Source organism: Otolemur garnettii, unplaced genomic scaffold (assembly GCF_000181295.1).
Source record: "Otolemur garnettii isolate 467f Iridium unplaced genomic scaffold, OtoGar3 scaffold00011, whole genome shotgun sequence".
NCBI classification, from domain to species: domain Eukaryota; kingdom Metazoa; phylum Chordata; class Mammalia; order Primates; family Galagidae; genus Otolemur; species Otolemur garnettii.
Genome location: NW_003852406.1, coordinates 23,172,580 through 23,178,142, shown reverse-complemented (window position 1 = coordinate 23,178,142; position 5,563 = coordinate 23,172,580).

Genomic DNA, 5,563 nt, shown 5'->3' with positions numbered 1-5,563 from the left:
GGTTGAGCTATAGGCGCCGAGCCGGATCATAATTACTTTAAGAAGAACTTATACTCTCAGCTTTCTATGTGAATACGGATGAACTCCGTGTGGCATCATGAATTTGGGGTCTGCAGATCTGAGTTCTGTTCATGGCTTTTCCACTAAACCGTTTGACCTTGAGCAAGTCATTTCTCTTCTTGGCTCATGATTTCCTCCTCCAACCTGCAAACAGGAATGCCATGGACACACAAGTGCTTTATGGACTGAAAAGTACTCTGTAGGCATCAGTCATTACTTACCCTGCTCCCTGGCCATCTCCAAGGACAAATCTTCTTCCTTCTTTTACTGTGGTTCCTAACCCTGGCCTCACATTAGAATCACCCAGAGAGCTTCTAGAAACTGCCTATGACCCACCCCGAGATGTTCTGATCTAATTGGTTCTGGGGTAAGGACTAGACAAGAGTACTTTTTTTAAAACTCTCTAGGTCAGCGGTTCTCAACCTGTGGGTTGTGACCCACAGGAACTATATTATAGGGCTGCGGCATTAGGAAGGTTGAGAACCACTGCCCTAGGTGGATGTACTGGGAAGGCAGCATTGAGGAGCTTTGGCCCATGATGGAATGCGGAGCATATTGCTTCCCTCCTCCTCTTTCAAGTCTTGGTCCTGCTGCCTTGTGCCGGCTTCTCCCTGCAGCACTCACAGCGTTCCAGAGGCCTGAGCACCTGGATAAGCCGCTTTTTTCAAATCTTTTTCCAAACCTTCAGCTTGGGCACAGTCTTCCTGTTTGTTAGCATAGCAGGCCCTTCTTGAATAGTTTGACTAGGAAACTCAGCCAAAGGTATTTTTGCAGATGTTTCATTATTTTTAATGAAAACCAGCTCCCTCCCCACATTGGGACACAAAGCCTGCTGGAGATCTCCACTTGAGGTGCTGGCAGAACACCCACACTCCACACATGCCCCAAACACCACTTTGTCTGCCCATGCTCCTCCTCCACACATAAGCCCACCTGCTCCTTCTGTTGACGTCCCTGGCTCAGCCTCAGACATCTCCATCTCCTGTGTCACCCAGACTTGCGTTGTGTGCAAAGGATGCATGTTCTGGAGTTTGGTTGCCCAGGTTCAAAATCTTAGTGACTTTTGACAAGTAACTTTTAGCCTCTCTGTGCCTCAGTTTCCTCTTTATAAAAAATGGATAATAGGCTCAGCGCCTATAGCTCAACCGGCTAAGGCGCCAGCCACATACACCTAAGGTGGCGGGTTCGAATCCCCAGCCCGGACCCGCCAAACAACAATGACGGCTGCAACCAAAAAATAGCCGGGCGTTGTGGCGGGCGCCTGTGGTCCCAGCTACTTGGGAGGTGGAGGCAGGAGACTCGCTTGAGCCCAGGAGTTGGAGGTTGCTGTGAGCTATAATGCCAGGGCACTCTACCCAGGGGGACAGCTTGAGGCTCTGTCTCAAAAAAAATAAAAAAATAAAAAATGGATAATAAATCCTACCTCTCAAGATTTGTTAGAATTAAACAAGAAAACACCTACAAAATGCTTAGTAACATGCACACGGTAAATGTTCAAAGAATGTGAGGCTACTGTATTTATACCTTCTCTTCTGAAACTCCCACAGTCAATCAACAATCCAGAGCTGCTAATTCCAGCTCTGAAATGTTTCTTACATGCCCCAGTGCTTACTGAGTTCCACACACCCTCTGTTCCCAAACCTCCTCTTTATCTTAGCCTCTATTGTGCCACCAACCCATCTTACTAAAATAGAGTTCGGGTAACATAACCTCCCTACATTAAAAAAAAAAAAAAAAAAATGCTGGCAGCCACTTCTGTACAGAGAAAAATGGCCAAACTGCCTGGCATTGCTGCTGTGCTGTGTGTCTTGTGGGTAAGTCTGTCTGAACATTCCTCGCTGATCCGCAGCCCGTCAGACGGTAGGGTAACTTCCGGAGCTGGCAGGCCAGCTTCACATCAGAAACATGTGTCTTGCCTGGGTCTCATGGATGATTGCGTCACTCCAGGGTGTGACTGGGGTGAAAAGGCTCTGTTGGTTTTTGCCACACGAGACTGAGACACAGGAGCAACGGCTCTTTGGAGTCACATTGTTCATTGATTATTCTAAAATACTTTTCCCCTAAAATGTGAGCTAGCTTTTTCCAGTAATTTTCATCCACACACTCTACTCCTTGTGAGCTGTAAACAGGACTGAATAGCTACCTAGATAATAATAGCAAAGATCTAAGGAGCAAAGAATTGAAGCAACAAGGAATGCGGATTTACTCCTAGACACAGAGACTGGTGAGTAAGCACCTGTTCCCTCAGTGGAAAAATAATCCCGTGAGCTACACTCTCAGCACTTCATCCCATGAAGCATCCCTCAGGATGACAGTCACGTTCATTCAGTCATTCTTTGTGATTTGGCTGAGGGCTGGGGTGGAGGACTGCCTGGGGGCTGGACTATACTGGGTGGTGAGAGATACATCTGGCCTGTGTACACAGCCCATGAGTGAACTAAGCTACCTTCACTTGGACCGATTTCTAGCTGAGTAGATGTTTGCATAACACCCCTGATTTGGAATCAGCTGTGGAATAAGCAGAAGCAAGCTAGGTATATGCCTTGTGATTGGAACCAGACATTCAATTAAATTCCTCAAACATTCCTGAGCAATTATGGTGGGGGGGGTGGGGGAAAGCAGGGGGCTGAAGTGCTTTGGCTAAAAGCTGAATCCTAACTGATTCTGGCCTTTATCTGTAACCAGAGAGTGCAGACCTGCCTTTAAAAAAAAAAAAAAACCAAAAAACAATTCAGAATATTATAGGGGTACAAATGTTTTGGTTACATGAATTGTTTTTGTACAGTTTGAGTCAAAGTTATAAGTGTTCCCATCACCCAGATAGTGTGCACTGTACCCATTAGGTGTGAATTTACCCCTCTCAACACTGCACTTCCAGCTAACCCAGCTTCAAAGAGGAATTCGAAAGGTTGATTTGCTGTGGTTGCTCAGAAAATTCCTCCCTTTGTTTTGCTGTCTCGGCGCCCTCTAGTGTCCAACTGGGACGTAGCCTAAACTAAACAGATGGAAACGTGGCCCGTGCAGTTGAGAGTACACGCCTGTGGTTGGGGTCTACGGAAAAACTAGTTTAAATTCCTGCCTTGCCACTTGCCAAACAAAGAGGACTGTCTCACCTCATTAAGCTTTAGCTCTCTCACCCGTAAAAAGGGGATGACAATGCCTACAACATCATTTTTCTTGTAAAGATTAGTGGGAATGATAATTGGCACGGCACCATCCTAGCGTAAAGAAATTGCTCCCAAAATACATCATCACTACAACCCTCAGACATAAACTCATCCCAAATAAGAAGGTTGAGAGAGATTTATCTAGAACACTCATCACGTGCTTTCTGGTCAATTATTTATGCCCCACTCCCTTGCTGGATTACCAAGGAGGTAAGGGGCCGCGTATCTCAACACATCTTATAGCATCTGGCCCACGACAGGTGCTCAGAAAATATCTGTTGCATGGGAACAGAATAACAACTTATTTTCCCTATCCTTAAAAACACTGTACAATGTGATGCAAATTTAGTGTTTCCAAATATCCAAGCAGACTCTCTTGCACAGCCTGCAAACTCTAAGAGCCAATTCAGTACTGTCTGGTGATTTCTCCTTGTGCTAAAATACCCTCGCCCTGGAATACACCTTGCAGTGTCTGTAAGTCCCACTATAAGGCATGAAAAACATATTCTATAAAATAAAGTCTGGGATGGAGACTCCCGTGCAATGAATCCCTGAGGAATCTGAAAAAGAGAGTAAGCCCCTGGGATGCATGGGGAGAAACTTGGTTACCAGGGGTGGAGGCCAAGGGCCAGTTGTGGCCTTTAAAAGTCAGAACCCAAAAGACCTCCTATGCTTCCCCTCTTATGTCTCTAAAATGAGAGTTGTGCTCCCATCCTGAAGCACTTGGAATGTACTCTGATGGGCCGACTCAATTAACAAGTGCCAGATTAATTCAATTATGCAAATACATTTGAGTCTGATACATCATCTCAAGCCGGACATGACTTTAGACTTCAGTGAAGAACAGATAGAGACTGGTAAGAAGTTGAATATGAACATGTAATAAATTCTTTATCCAAAATTATTCTTCTGATAGCACAAGTTCACAAGCCTACTGTCAAGAAAAGAAAAGAAGCAAAACATAAATGAATCAATTTCACTTTTAAACCTAAGAAAAATGTGAGAAATTTTAACTATGACATTACTTTTAAGGAGATAAATTTGGGGACAAAACCTTGCTTGTTCTGAATTGTGCAGCCCCTTCATGATATGCAGAAGCTGACTTGGACATTGAGAACTGATTAGAAGCTGGTAACACAGATTTATAGAGCACAACATCTGTCTTTGTTTAGTATAACCTTAAAACAATTTATGGATGATGGAGTCTATAAAACCCCAAAGCTTTTAGAAAATAATAACCTCACAGGGGAACGTAACAGAAGGTCAAATTAAAGCGCGGGGGCTTCGTAGCCTTTACTGAATGGTAAACAACCAGATTTGGGGCCTTGACAGGATCATGAAGAACCCCTACAGGCCATTTAGTCTCTGCATCCAGTCAGATCTTGCCATCCGTGCAAGAAGGAAAGGGCTGGGTCACTTATGTGAAGAGCTGGGATCCCTGTGAGACAAACAGTGGGGGTGTACTGAGATCCTATTTTTAAAATAATATCAAAATAAAATATCCATCAAGTATAATATCAGTTGTTTGAGAAACCACATTAGACGTAAGGGGCTGATAACATGAATTGAATGTCTGCCACACATCAGGAACTGTTTTAGTTGCTAGGAATGAAGGAATGAGCCAGACTTGGGTACATCCTATTTGTGTCGGGCTTATCTTCTTCTGGAAGGAGGCAAGATATACCCAAACAAACAAGATTGTTTTAGATAACAAATAGTTTGGAAAAAAATAAAGGAAAACTTTTCAAGGAAATACAACAGTAGAGAGTATAAAGCATTCCAATATGTTTGTTTCCCAGATTCAACGATTATCAGTTTTTCCTGCATTTATTTTATGGGGTCTTTTTCCTATTTCCCTTCCTCCTTCCCTTCATTCCTTCCTTTCTCTTTTTTGCTACATAAATTAGAAAATTATGAACCGTATAACATAATATAACCTGACATTTTAATAGGAATTACATTATAATTATTTGAGTCATATAACTGTAATTATGAAATAATTACTGAATGTAAAACAACATTAAAAATAAAATTACAGGCCAGGTTTGGTGGCTCATGCCTGTAATCCTAATTCTCTGGGTATTAGGTGGATTGCTTGAGCTCAGGAGTTCGAGACTAGCCTGAACAAAAGCGAGACCCTATCTATACTAGAGGTAGAAAAACTAGTCGAGTGTGGTGGCAGATGGTTATAGTCCCAACTACTCAGGAGGCTTGAGCCCAAGAATTTAAGGTTGCTGGACAGCGCCTGTGGCTCAAAGGAGTAGGGCACTGGCCCCATATGCCGGAGGTGGCGGGTTCAAACCCAGCCCTGGCCAAAAATTGCAAAAAAAAAAAAA